General features: G+C 41.4%; 1 protein-coding gene across 1 annotated transcript in view; it reads right to left on the minus strand.

Annotated features, from left to right (window-relative positions):
• DOC2B (double C2 domain beta) overlaps positions 1-14,582 on the minus strand; it is a 693,978-nt gene that overhangs the window by 225,145 nt on the left and 454,251 nt on the right. The gene's annotated exons all lie outside the window — the stretch shown is intronic.

The following is a 14,582-nucleotide window of genomic DNA, read 5'->3' on the forward strand; positions in this document are numbered from 1 at the left end:
TAGCAAGTTGCCTTTATGGAGCACTTCGTTTCATTAAAAGTGGCAAGGTCACACAATAAATGGTTGCTGGCACATCCCATAAGCCACCCTGTCAATTAGAATACATAAATAGAACCTTTTTATGCTTCTGTGTCCAGGTATTGGATCATTAGAAAAACATTGACTGTATAAGTAGTGGTAACAAAAATAATATTTCAGATTGAGTGTACTGTACATGTCATAGATTTATATTTTCTGAACTGCTAAAGAAATGCATAACCCCCCCCCCCCTAAGGAGCCGCTGAATTTTGGGTCCCCCTATTTTCTGCGCAGCCAGGCAGCACGCATTTTCGGCAAACACACATAGTCTAGAATCCAGTCCATGAGCTTTACTTTTGTTGTTTTATTTAGGGGAACATAACAAACAGGAGTACATATTGTAGGACTTTAAATACCCCTCCAACCGTCAAATATACACACGACAAAAATGTTAAAATAAATTACTTTATGTCTTTATTACATCAATTTAAAAAAAATTTTAACTTAAAAAAAAATATAGTTTGAAATAGGACATCAACTTTACCACTTGTCTTCACATAAATGAATAGAAGAACTAAAGCATGGAAGTCCTCATAGATCAATAAATGTAGGTCGACCTGTTTCGCGGGATGACCCGCTTCATCAGGACCTTAGATCTCAAATACAGACACAGTTGGTCACTAAAATAGTGTTGAAAAGGTACATATTAGCAAAACATATATATTACATATTGAAAGAAACAACAACTTAATATATATCTACCAAAACATCCATGCCCGAGAAGAGGAAGAGAGGGGAGGGGTGGGAAAGGGAGAGAGGGAAGGAGAGAAAGGGATAAGGGAGAGAAAGAAAGAAAAAAAATATATATACTGTATATACCTTCCAGAATGAAAATTCAAATTCACTTATGAGTGTAACTTTTGTTGGTAAGTAAGTGGGGGAATCTGTCCTAGCAAGTGCCGCCGGTCCATGGGAAGACCACCAATGAGAAGATGTGATGAACTGGGAAAGAATAACAACAAAGGAGACACTATTGCCACTAATGAAATGATTCTCAAAATGCATCACTATCACTGGCAAAACCAGTCCTGGCAGAGATATTGGGATATTTTCCACTGCAGCAAATCTACACAATACTACCATCATTGTCTACATGCCCCTGGGACCATTCCCAATGGGCCCAAGCCACACATAATAGAACAAAGGTTGTATGTTAACCTTAGGTTGTATTGTAACCAGAAGTAACCACCTGGTCTTGGAGATGTACACAAGGGGCTTTAATGGGTATTCAGGACAACATTCGCTTGGATCATGTGGCATGTTTGACCATCTCTTTAATACACGGTGAGTTTAAAGCCCTTAGAATCTCTGTTTTTATAATTTTGAGAGTATGCATACTATTGAGGATATGGGTTGATATTTTCACGTATGTATATTCGATTTTCGGGATTGGTATCTTCCTTTTTGGAGTATTGGTTGATGACCATAGGACTGGGACCATCCTTATGTAATTAGTGATTTGTTCTTATTTAAGGTAAGCCTACAGTCCCTATTTTATTCAAATTTGTCTATACTATAGACTAGGGGTGGCCAACCATTTGAACACAGTGTGCCAAAGAAATTGAAAGTGATGATTTTATTAAAAAAAATGTTAACTTCATACTCTCAATCACGGAAAGGAATTTTTATAAAGTAAATGCTGTAAACTACTAATAGTGAGAAATTAATACTTTCACGCCTCAGATCACTCCCAATTCCTGCAACTTCACACTTCAGATCAGCCCTGATCCCTGCACCTCCAGTTCTCAAATTAGTCCCAATTCATGCACCTTTACAGCTCAGATCACTGTACCCCCATGAAAATCTGTTCAACCACTGTACCCAATGCTCACCTGTCCCACCACTGTACCCCCTGCTTGTTTGCCCTATCACTGTAAACCCTGTACAACTGCCCCACCTCTGTACCCCCCTGCTCATCTGTCCCATCACTGTAACCCTCTGCACATCTGCCCTACCACTGCAAACTCCTGCATATCTGCCCCACCACTGGAACCTCCTGCACATCTGCCCCACCATGTTAATCTCCTGCACATCTGCTCTTCTGTCTCACTTTTGAACCCCCTTCTCATCTGTCCTAACACTGAACCCCCACCTTGCTCATCTGTCCCACCACTCTATCCCCCTGCTCATCTCTGCCATAAATGTATCTCCTGTGTCATCTGCCCCACCACTGTACCCTCCTGCACATCTGCCCTACTACTGTACCCCCTGAACTTCCGCCCCACCTCTGTACCCCCCTGCTCTTCTGTCTCACCATTGTAACCCCTGCTTATCTGTCCCACCAATGTACCTCCTTTCTCATCTGTCCCACCACTGTACCTTCCTGCACACCCGGCCTACCGCTGTACCCCCCTGCTCTTCTGTCCCACCACTGAACACCCTTCTCATCTGCCCCAACACTGAACTCCCCTGCTCATCTGTCCCACCACTGTAACCCCCTGCTCATTTGCCGCATCACTGTACCCCAAGCTCTTTTGTCCAACCGCTGAAAACCCTTCTCATCTGTCCCAACACTGAACTCCCCTGCTCATCTGTCCCACCACTGTAACCCCCTTTCTCATCTTCCCCACTGCTGTACTTCCTGCACACCTGTCCCACCTCTGTCCTCCCCCTGCTCTTCAGTCCCACCACTGTAACCCCCTGCTCTTCTGTCTCACTGCTGAACCCCCTTCTCATCTGTCCTAACACTGAACCCCCCTGCTCATCTCTGCCACCAATGTACCTCCTGTCTCATCTGCTTCACCACTGTACCCCTCTGCACATCAGCCCCACTACTGTACCCCCTGAACTTCTGCCTCATCTCTGTACCCCCCTGCTCTTCTGCCCCACCATTGTAACCCCCTGCTCATCTGTCTCACCAATGTACCTCCTTTCTCATCTGCCCCATCTCTGTATCCTTCTGCTCATCTACCCTGCTGCTGTGACCTCTTTTCATCTATGATATGTGCAGTATGCAGAGTGGTGCAAGGAAGCAGTGATGAGACATAGCTACCTGTCCTGGCACACTTATCCCCGCTGATTTGTCTTTCACATCCAGCCCAGATGCTTATATGTGATGCCACATACAAGCATCTGGAATGGATGCACAGTGATGAGCTCATGTCAAGGCCATTTTATAAAAAGCAGTGGGCCTGTGTGCAAGATCGTAAGTTGGGCCCTCCCAGCTGAGAAACAGTGTGTTGCAGTGTGGTACGGTGTAGCAAAATTTGGGTGTGATTTTTATTGTGCTAAATAATGGCTGTGGCTTAAGCAGAGTGCAGAGATTCAGTAGTAATAGATGCAAAGGTTCAGGGGTATGTGAGGCATAGTTTAGGAGTTGGGAGTAGTTGGGAGCAGGTGATGCAGAGGTTGGTAGTAGTAGATGACGCAGAGCTGGGGATCAGTAGTGGCACATACACACACACACATAATTTTATATATACACTCACCAGCCACTTTATTAGGTACACCTGTTCAATTGCTTGGTAACACAAATTGCTAATCAGCCAATCACATGGCAGCAACTCAATGCATTTAGGCATGTAGACGTGCTGAAGACAACTTGCTGAAGCTCAAACTGAGCATCAGAATGGAGAAGAAAGGGGATTTAGGTGACTTTGAATGTGGCATGGTTGTTGTGCTAGATGGGCTGGTCTGAGTATTTCAAAAACTGCTGATCTACTGGAATTTTCACGCACAACCATCTCTAGGGAAATCGAGACTCATCAGACCTGGAACGTTTTTTCCTATCTTCTATTGTACAATTTTGGTGAAAAAAAAACAACACTCTGCAGTGCACTTGCTAGATCTGATGCTATCTTATGCAATCTTGATTGGATAGTGTATGGGGGACTTACAATAATTGGAAATCAATTAAAGGGAGTCCTGCTAATCTCATTGTGTTATCTGTATAAAAGTCACCTATCCACAGGAGCAATCAAACAATCAGATTCCAAACTCTCCACCATGGCAAAGACCAAAGAGCTGTCCAAGGATGTCAGGGACAAGATTGTAGACTTACACAAGGCTGGACTGGGCTACCAAACTATCGCCAAGCAGCTTGGTGAGAAGGTGACAAAAAAGGTGCAATCATTCGCAAATGAAAGAAACACAAAACAACTGTCAGTCTCCCTAGGTCTGGTGCACCATGCAAGATCTCACCTTGTGGAGTGTCAATGATCATGAGAACAATGAGGAATCATCCCAGAACTACACTTGAGGATCTTGTCAATGATCTCCATGCAGCTGGGACCACAGTCACCAAGAAAACAAAAGGTAACACACTACAAGGATTGAAATCCTGCAGTGCCCGCAAGGTCCCTCTGCTCAGGAAAGCACATGTCCAGGCCCTTCTGAAGTTTGTCACTGAGCATCTGAATGATGCAGAGGAGGACTGGTTGAAAGTGTTGTGGTCAGATGAGACCAAAATTGAGCTCTTTGGCATCAACTCAACTCACTGTGTTTGGAGGAGGAGTAATGCTGCCTATGACCACAAGAACACCATCCCAACTGTCAAACATGGTGGTGGAAACATTCTGCTTTGGGGGTGTGTTTCTGCTAAGGGGACAGGACAACTATACAAAGGGATGATGGATGAGGCAATGTATCCTCAAATCTTAGGTGAGAACCTTCTTCCCTCAGCCAGGGCATTGAAAATGGGTTGTGGATGGGTGTTCCAGCATGACAATGACCAAAAACACACGGCCAAAGCAACAAAGGAGTGGCTCAAGAAGAAGCACATTAAGGTCCTGGAGTGGCCTAGCCAGTCTCCAGACCTTAATCTGTGGAGGAAGTGGAAAGTTCGAGTTGCCAAACGTCAACCACCAAACCTTAGTGACTTGGAGAGGATCTGCCTAGAGGAGTGGGCCAAAATCCCTCCTGAGATGTGTGCAAACTTGGTGGCCAACTACAGGAAACGTCTGACCTCTGTGATTGCTAAGTCATGCTTTGTGAAGGGGATCAATACTTATTTCCCTCACATCAGTGCCCCTATCAGGAGTGCTGTGAAGCCAAAGCAGAGATCCAAGCAAGCTGCCCGGGGAACCCCAGCTGGAGACCAGATCTGTTGGAGAGCTGTTCAAGGGGCTGTCAAATGTCCAGTATGCTGTGATCAATCAGAACTCATTTTGTAGGCCAAATCACACCTCATTCATCAGAGGGACCACCCCCTTTAGCAGAACTGTACCCAATCTTTTCCCTATCACAAGAGCTGACAATCGCACGTACAGCAAAATTAGAGAACCAAATAATGTTTCCCATCTTGTACAATGTGTAGACACATAGTTCCTCCCCCTCAGTGCGGCTGTGGTGAAGGGAATTTTGAGATTGGAATTCATTAGTGTGACAGAAGCTGTGTGTCTCTGACACTTCACTGCACTGCACTGCTGATGGGGAAGGAGTTGCATGCCGGCAAAAGAGTCTTCTTGTGCCACTTGTGACACCTGTGTCGAGGGTTGCCCCTGCTATAGATCCATATTTGGAACCTATTTGGAGGTTAACATACAGCCTTTGTTCTATTATGTGTAGCTTGGACTCATTGGGAAAGGGCCCAGGGGCATGTAGACAATGATGGTAGTATGATGTAGATTTGCCGCAATGGAAAATATCCTAATATCACTGGTTTTGCCAGTGATAATGATGTATTCTGATAATCATTTCATTAGTGGCAGTGGTGTCTCTTTTGTTGTTATTCTTTCCCAGTTTGTCACATCTCCTCATTGGTGGTCTTCCCATGGGCCGGCGTGACTTGCTACCACGGATTCTCCCACTTGCTTACCAACAAAGTGAATTTGAATTTTCATTCTTGAAGGTGTATACATATATATATATATATCGGTATATATATAGTGAGGAACAGAAATATTTGAACACCCTGCGATTTTGCAAGTTCTCCCACTTAGGAATCATGGAGGGGTTGAAATTCAGGAAATCACATTGTATAATTTTTAAAGAATTTATTTGTCTTGCACAGCTGAACATAAGTATTTGAGAACCTGAGAAAATCAGTGTTAATATTTGGTACAGAAACCTTTGTTTGCAATTATAGAGGTCAAACATTTCCTGTAGTTCTTGACCAGGTTTGCACACACTGCAACAGGGATTTTGGCCCACTCCTCCACACAGATCTCCTCTAGATCTGTCAGGTGTCGGGGCTATCGCTGAGCAACACGGAGTTTCAGCTCCCTCCAAAGATGTTCTATTGGATTTAGGTCTGGGGACTGGCTAGGCCACTCTAGAACCTTGATATGCTTCTTACAGAGCCACTCCTTGGTTATCCTGGCTGTGTGCTTCGGGTCGTTGTCATGTTGGAAGACCCAGCCACAACCCATCTTCAATGCTCTGACTGAGGGAAGGAGGTTGTTGCTCAAAATCTCACAATAAATGGCCCCATTCATCTTCTCCTTAATACAGTGGTCGTCCTGTCCCCTTCGCAGAAAAGAACCCCCAAAGCATGAAGTTACCAGCCCCATGCTCCACAGTAGGGATGGTGTTCTTGGGATGCAACTCACTCTTCTTTTTCCTCCAAACACGACGCGTGAAGTTTAGACCAAAAAGTTCTACTTTGGTCTCATCTGACCACATGACTTTCTCCCATGCCTCCTCTGGATCATCCAGATGGTCATTGGCAAACTTCAGACGGGCCTGGACATGTGATGACTTGAGCAGGGGAACCTTCCGTGCAATGCATTATTTGAAACCATGACGGCGTAGTGTTCTACTGACAGTGACCTTTGAAACTGTGGTTCCAGCTCTCTTCATGTCATTGACCAGCTCCTCCCTTGTAGGCACAGTAACAGGTCTTTGAGAGCCAGAATTCTTGCTGTTTCTTAGGTGTTCACTTTACTTATGTTCAGCAGTGCAAGACAAATAAATTCTTTAATAATCATACAATGTGATTTCCGGATTTTTTTTTTAAATTCTGTCTCCCAGAGTGGGAATGCACCTACAATGTGAATTTCAGACCCCTCCATGATTTCTAAGTGGGAGAACTTGCAAAATCGCAACTTGTTCAAATACGTCTCAAACTTGTTCAAATACGTCCGTTCCTCACTATATATATATATATATATATATATATATGCATGTATATATATATATATATATATAATATATATATATGTATATAATTTTTTTCTTTGTTTCCTTCCCTTTTCCCTTTCTCTCCTTCCCTTCCTTTACCCTCTCTTCCCCTTCTTGGCCATAGATGTTTTTGTAAATATATATTAAATTGTATTTTTTATTATGTATTATATAATGTTTTGCTAATATGTACTTTTTCAACACTATTTTTAAAGATCTCTGAGGACTTCTATGCTATAGCTCTTCTATTCACTTATGTGGAAGATAAGTGGTAGAGTTGACATCCTATTTCAAACTACTGTATATATATGAATTTACTGAAAATGTATTTTAAAAATGTTTTAAATCCCTTTAAGGATCAATAGCAAAGTTACTTTAAGGAGCACTAGGTCCCCTTGTGTGAACTCTCACAAAGTCCCAGTACTTGGCAAGAAAATGTATATGTGAACCAACAATCCTTCCATTCCTTCTGTCATCTCAGAACCTTCAGTTGGTCAAAAATAGCCCTTACCTCTAAGGTGTTGTAGCTTAGCAAAATATTTCACCCACAAATAATTTAAATAGAAAAACATGTTGTACTTTCTACACATTATGGTATTTATCAATTATGGCAGCAGTGACTATTACATGTAAAATAACCACAGTCCTTTGAATATATCCATATGGAATCTACACCCCCAAATGCATGGTGCACTCCAGCCTCACTCCCTTTCACAAGAATATCTAAGACTCAAAGGGTTCTGAATGATCCAAAGTTTGTGATGAGGTCATCCCTGTGCTCTCTGACCTCCTATCGGTAAGCTACCTGTGGTAGGGTGACAGCACTGTGCAATATATCAGAGCCTGACCAACTGCCAGTGCTCAAAGAGCTTGCTAGCTGCAATCATTTGTGTCTATGAACATTTAAAGCATTTTGTACATATACATTATAACCACTTGCCCTCCAGAGCATTTACCCCCCTTCCTGACCCAGCCATTTTTTGTGATATGGTGCTGCGTTACTTTAACTGATAATTGCGCGGTCATGCAACTCTGCACCCAAATTAAGTTTATGTCCTTTTTTCCTACAAATGGAGCTTTCTTTCAGTGGTATTTGATCATCTCTGCGTTTTTAATTTTTTCCGCTATAAACAAAAAAAAGACCGACTATTTTTAAAAAAATGTGGACTTGTTGCTATAAAACAATATTCAGTAAAAAAAATTAAAAAAATAAAATTTGGCCATAAATTTAGGCCAAAATGTATTCTGCTACATGTCTTTGCTAAAACAAAGGCTACCAGTGCTGCCCTACTTCTGGACATGTTAGCTGCATGGCTCCCATGGCTATTCTCTTATGTCAATGCTATGTTACTAGCCCAAAGCAAGTATGTAGAATGTGAAATCAGAAAGAAGTGAGAGTTCCTCTTTCTCTCTCTCTCTCAATCTCTCTTTCTCTGTGACATCATTCTGTCTTAGTTCTGCCTTTTTGATCAATTCCTTTCATTCATTTGCCTGGTTTTAGTTGTAGGCAGGTTATCAAAATAATGACTGTCTTATCCAGCTCCCAGTTGTTGTAATCAAATTTAAATCCACAGACCACAAAATCCCTCTAACCCAGACTTCTAAAAGAAGCTGGAAACATTGGCTTATACAGCTCTTCCTGACATGTATCTCCTGATCCGAGGGTTTAGGACGGAGCTAGGATCAAATAAAATCTCAGCCAACATGACTTCACACATACCAGTCTGAATAAATTTATCCCTTTCTTGGCAGATTAAAGTTCTGCAAGAAATATATTAGATTGGGAGAAATATCCTGTGCTGTGATACACAAAAATTAACCTTCCAAGCAAGGTCATAGTGCTTTTACATTGTGACATAGTGATCAGTAATATGTGTAACAAAAATGACACTGGCAGGAAAGTGAACAGTAAACCACTAACAGAGCAAACTGACTCAGATATATGGTTGAAATAAACATACTCAATTTTTATGAACTACCAGCATGTTAATACTTTTTTGTGCTATACAGTATACAGTTTGATACAGTTTTATGTATTTCATCTGCTAAATCCTTTGAATTTGAGATAAGTTTATTTTATGCTTACGGAAAGTGGAGAAATAATTCTGTAACAGTACCAATAATGACTAATTACACAAACATTACAAATATATTGTGTTCAATGTTCAGTTTGCCCACCCTTTGTAGCTAGAACAGCTTCAACTCTTCTGGAAAGGCTGTCCACAAGGTTTAGGAGTGTGTCTATGGGAATGTTTGACCATTCTTCCAGAAGCGCATTTGTGAGGTCAGGCACTGATGTCGGGCAAGAAGGCCTGGCTCACAGTCTCCACTCTAATTCATCCCAAAGGTGTTCTAACGGGTTGAGGTCTGGGCTCTGCACAGGCCAGTCAGGTTCCTCCAATCCAAATTTGCTCATTCACGTCTTTATGGACCTTGATTAGTGCACTGGTGCGCAGTCATGTTGGAACAGGAAGGGGCCATCCCCAAACCGTTTTCAGAGAGTTGGGAACTAAGGGGCAAAGCCCAACCCCTGAAACAAAAAAAAAAACCCACCATAACCTTCCCCCCCTGCCAAACTTTACACTTGGCACAGTGCAGTCAGGCAAGTATCATTCTCCTGGCAACCACCAAACTCAGACACATCCATTGGATTGCCAGACAGAGAAGCATGATTGGTCACTCCAGAGAACACGTCTCTACTGCTCTAGAGTTCAATGGTGGCGTCATTTACACCACTGCATCTGACACTTTGCATTGCACTTGGTGATGCAAGGCTTGGATGCAGCTGCTTGGCCATGGAAACCCATTCCATGAAGTTCTCCATGCACTGTTGTGCTAATCTGAATGTTTGGAGGTCTTTAGCTATTGACTCTGCAGACAGTTGGTGACTTCTGTGTGCTTCAGCATGCGCTGACCCTACTCTGCCATTTTTTACATGGCCTACCCCTTCGTGGCTGAGTTGCTGTTGTTCCCAGTTGCTTCCACTTTGTTATAATACCACTAACAGTTGACTGTTGAATATTTCATAGCAAGGAAATTTCACGGATGAATTTATTGCAGAGGTGACAACCTATCATGGTACCATAAAATATGCAGCACTGGTATAACTAAAAACACACAGTCGTAAATAAAACTTAAATCACAATAATATAAATACGTGCTGAATCCCAATGTAGTGGGATAATTAAAGTGACACGTGCGATACAGTCATTAAATTCATAGTGAAGAAAATCTGTGGCTCCTGTGATAGTGGAAATGGATAAACATTGCATTAACCAGATAGCGCAACTTAATGCGCATGGACTATATAAGACCTACTCCTGGTTCTCTGGATGTGCAATACTGCAGAGGATGGATGTCATCAGCGCTGTGACCACCAGGTGTCATCCAAATAGGCCCTGCAGTATGTGCACAGTGGGGAGGTGCCCCTAACCACTGTGCACATACTGCAGGGCCTATTTTGGGATGGCCGGTGGCCATATTGGAATTGGAATTTGATGTAAGTCTGATTCATCCTTCATATGTTGTCATTTTTGAATAAAGATATACTACACTATTGGAGGCTTTCTCTTGGGCTCTTTATTCCCTGGGAGCCTGTTTTTGAAGGTGACACCTGTACTTCTGTGGCTTGGCATTGTGCATGACCCCCCCCCGGTGCGTTATTGGCATTTCTGGAGGATGTATGCTCTATTCAGATGGATGACACCTGGTGGTCACAGCGCTGATGACAACGTTCCTCTGCAGTATTCCACATCCAGAGAACCAGGAGTAGGTCTTATATACTCCGTGCACATTAAGTTGCGCTATCTGGTTAGTGCAATGTTTATCCATTTCCACTATCACAGGAGCCACAGATTTTCTTCACTACGAATTTAATGACTGTATCGCACGTGTCACTTTAATTATCCCACTACATTGGGATTCAGCACGTATTTATGATATTATTGTGATTTAAGTTTTATTTACGACTGTGTGTTTTTAGTTATACCAGTGCTGCATATTTTATGTTTACTTTTATTCTGTTTATGGGTTCTTGAGGTTCACCTACATATGCTAGCTGCTAATTTATTATTTACCCAGTGCTCAATTACTCACATTTATATCATGGTACCGCGCTTGAATTAAATGAGCTCCTGAGAGCGACCCATTCATTCACAAATGTTTGTAGAAGCAGTCTGCATGCCTAGGTGCTTGATTTTATACACCTGTGGGCATGGAGGTGAGTGGAACATCTGAATCCAATGATTTGGAGGGGTGTCCCAATACTTTTGGCAATTTAGTGTATACAGTATATAAATAACGCTCCAACAGTGATACTGTACACTTTACCAGATATTTACCAAGGTTTGCTGCAATTGATTAAATTTATACAATGGTCAAGGCACCCATACGACTTGTCAGCAGGAACAAATCAGCAAGAAAAAAAACTGCGTGTCTTTCATTTTAGTGGGGTACATCACCCTTTCTCAAGGCATTATATAAAATGGCAGTGAATATATATACTGTATATATGGGTTACTTAAAGCAGTATTAAACCTAAAAACTTAATATATTGCAGGTAACCAATTATTAATGTGGTTGCTGCATTATTTTCTTTTTTTTAGGTTCTTTCCCTCTGTTTTTACCCGGTGATCTGGCCAGCAACAAACTTCATGTTTTAGAGTGCTCCCACTCTGGATGAATGACTGGGGGCAGATTTGGGCAACAACATTGTCAGCCCTGGGGGAGAAGAGTCTATAGCAGAAGAGAAACCCAGACTGTGTGTGCTATGTGTCCATAATTTCAGCAAATCACATACAACTATGAACAAGTTATGTAGTCATGAACTTTGTGTGGACATATAGAGGAGAATGTGAGTACTGTAAAAACATCATTATTATGTACCATTAAAAATCTATTACACAACAGTAAATATTACTCTCCATACAGGGGTTCACAACATGCAAAGATTCCAATTACAATTCACCTGTGGACTCATTCAGAAGAGTAGACTGGAATTCATAGCATGTGCATATTGCTCATAGAGGTGCAAATGAGTAGACCAAGGTGAAGCCTTTGGGTGGGAAATTCAGATACATTCAGTAAACAGCCAATGGTCTTGTATATGTACATAAACTTAAAATAGAAGGACCAGCTTCCCAATGAGGAACCATCAAGACCCAATATAAGTCACTCACCATAAAAACAGCATGGTAGTCAAAGTAGTCAAGTCACATATATTCCAAAGAGGGTCTCTTGATAATTATCGTAGGCTTGTTCACACTTGACAATATTTTTAACTCTTAACAACGGTTCTGTAGCGTTAGTATGGGCATTAGACAGGCGTTAATGAGCTTTAATATGGGCATTAAACTGGCATTTTACATGTGTTAAAAATGCTCCCCAAACGCCCTACGTGCGGTTTTGAGGCATTTTATGAGCGTTTTACAAGCGTTAGAAATGCACCAGAAATTCCTATAAACTGTAATAATTACATGTCGCAACCTCACTGCAAATGCCTACCAGCGCGTTTGCGGAGCGTCACCTTAGACTTGAATGGAAGGCGAATGAGAGGCGAATGGAAGGTGTTAAAAGGCTGCAAACTCCTCCAGACTTTACATGGGGCCTCAATTTTGAAGCAAAGCGATGCTAACGCTTCATGTTTTGATAACGTGAACAGTATAATTTGCATAGGCATTTGAGGGGCATTAAAAACACTCCTCAAATGCCTGCTTTCAGTGCTAGTGTAAACTAGGCCTTAGAAACAAACTCAGTTCACATCAATCCAGCCTGAGGATATGCAGATTTTATAAAACACTGTTGGATTAGCTACACATTCAAAATCATTGAATGGATTTTTAAACACAACTATTATAAGTAACCGTATATATGTCTTTCAAGTATATCTAAAGCTGTGACTTTTTACATTTAATTTTGGATAGCGTTGGAAAAGGTTAAAACCCCTGTCAGGTTTTTTGCCATCTATTTAATACATTTTCCTTCACTTCCTGCTCCAAACCCTGATGCATCTTGTGGGATTGCCCTGAGATTTAAAAAAGTAAATTCCAGATCCCATGCATCCAAAATGTGTCCAGTATCTGAGTGCTGAAGCTCATGTTTCAGGACCTGGGTTAGGATATATACTATCCTTCTTTCTTAACCACTTTGATACTAGACACTTTTACCCCCTTTCTGTCCAGGACAATTTTCAGCTTTCAATGCTCTCACACTTTGAATAACACATATTCGGTCATACAACACTGTATTTGTTTATCATTTTTTTGAGACAGATAGAGCTTTCTTTCGGTGGTATTTAAGTACCACTGTTTTTTTTTTTTAGTGCTTGTGATATAAGCGAAAAAAGACCAAAAGGTTTTTATTATAAAATTTTGCAATTAGGCAGTTTTCTTCATAAATTTAGGCCAAAATTAATACTGCTACAATTCTTTGATAAAAATAACCCAAGTCAGTGTATATTATTTAGTCTGTGTGAAAGTTATAGAGTCTACAAGCTACATTTCATTGAAAATTGATCAATCCTGATGTACTGACTGCTATCGCATTTCTTGAGGCCCTAAAATGCCAGGAAAGGACAAATACCCTCATAATGACCCCTTTTTTGGAAAGTAGACAGTCCAAGTATTTAGGTAAGAGGCATGGTACATTTTTTATGAAGTTTCAATTTTGTCCCACAATTCTTTAGAAAAAGAAGAAATTAATTTTTTTTTTCACAAAATTGTCATATTAACAAGTTATAGGCATACTTGCAATTACACTGCTACTCCTACTGAACGATGCCACATGTGTGAGACTTTTTCACAACCTAGCCACATAGAGAGGCGCAACCAATCACTGTTTTGAAGGCCCTGGAGCACCAGGGACAATGAGAACACCTACAAAATGACCATATTTTGGCACGCAAACACCTCAATGTATATTCTATGAGGCATAATGAGTCTTTTGAACAAGTAATTTTATTCCACCAATTTTTAGAAAATGTGGAAAGAAAATTAATGCATATTTTTTTACACAAAGTTGCCAATTTATAAGATATCTCTAACACACAGCATGTATATACAAATAATTACACCCCAAAATACATTTTGCTACTCTCCTGAGTATGGCAATACTACAAGTGTGATATTTTTTCACAACCTAGCTGAACAAAGGGTGGGCAAAAGATTACCTGTGGTTTTAGTAGAGCAGTTGGAGAGCATTGGTCCAGGAAGCAGAAAGAGATATGGTCCATAAACAGGACATTAGCAGGCAGGAACATGGTCCATAAAAAGTACTGGGTCAGTACATGCAGCAGACAGAGATATGGTCAGCACAGCCAAAGTATTGGTCCAGGCAGCAGGCAGGAACATGGATCATAAAAAGTCCTAGGTCAGCACAGGCAGCAGGCAGAGACAGTGCAGGTAGCAGGCAGATATATGGTCAGCACAGCCAAAGTATTGGTTCAGGCA

The sequence above is a fragment of the Staurois parvus genome, unplaced genomic scaffold (genome assembly GCF_062004578.1).
Source record: "Staurois parvus isolate SC_StPar_1 unplaced genomic scaffold, SC_StPar_1.0 ptg000220l, whole genome shotgun sequence".
NCBI lineage: Eukaryota > Metazoa > Chordata > Amphibia > Anura > Ranidae > Staurois > Staurois parvus.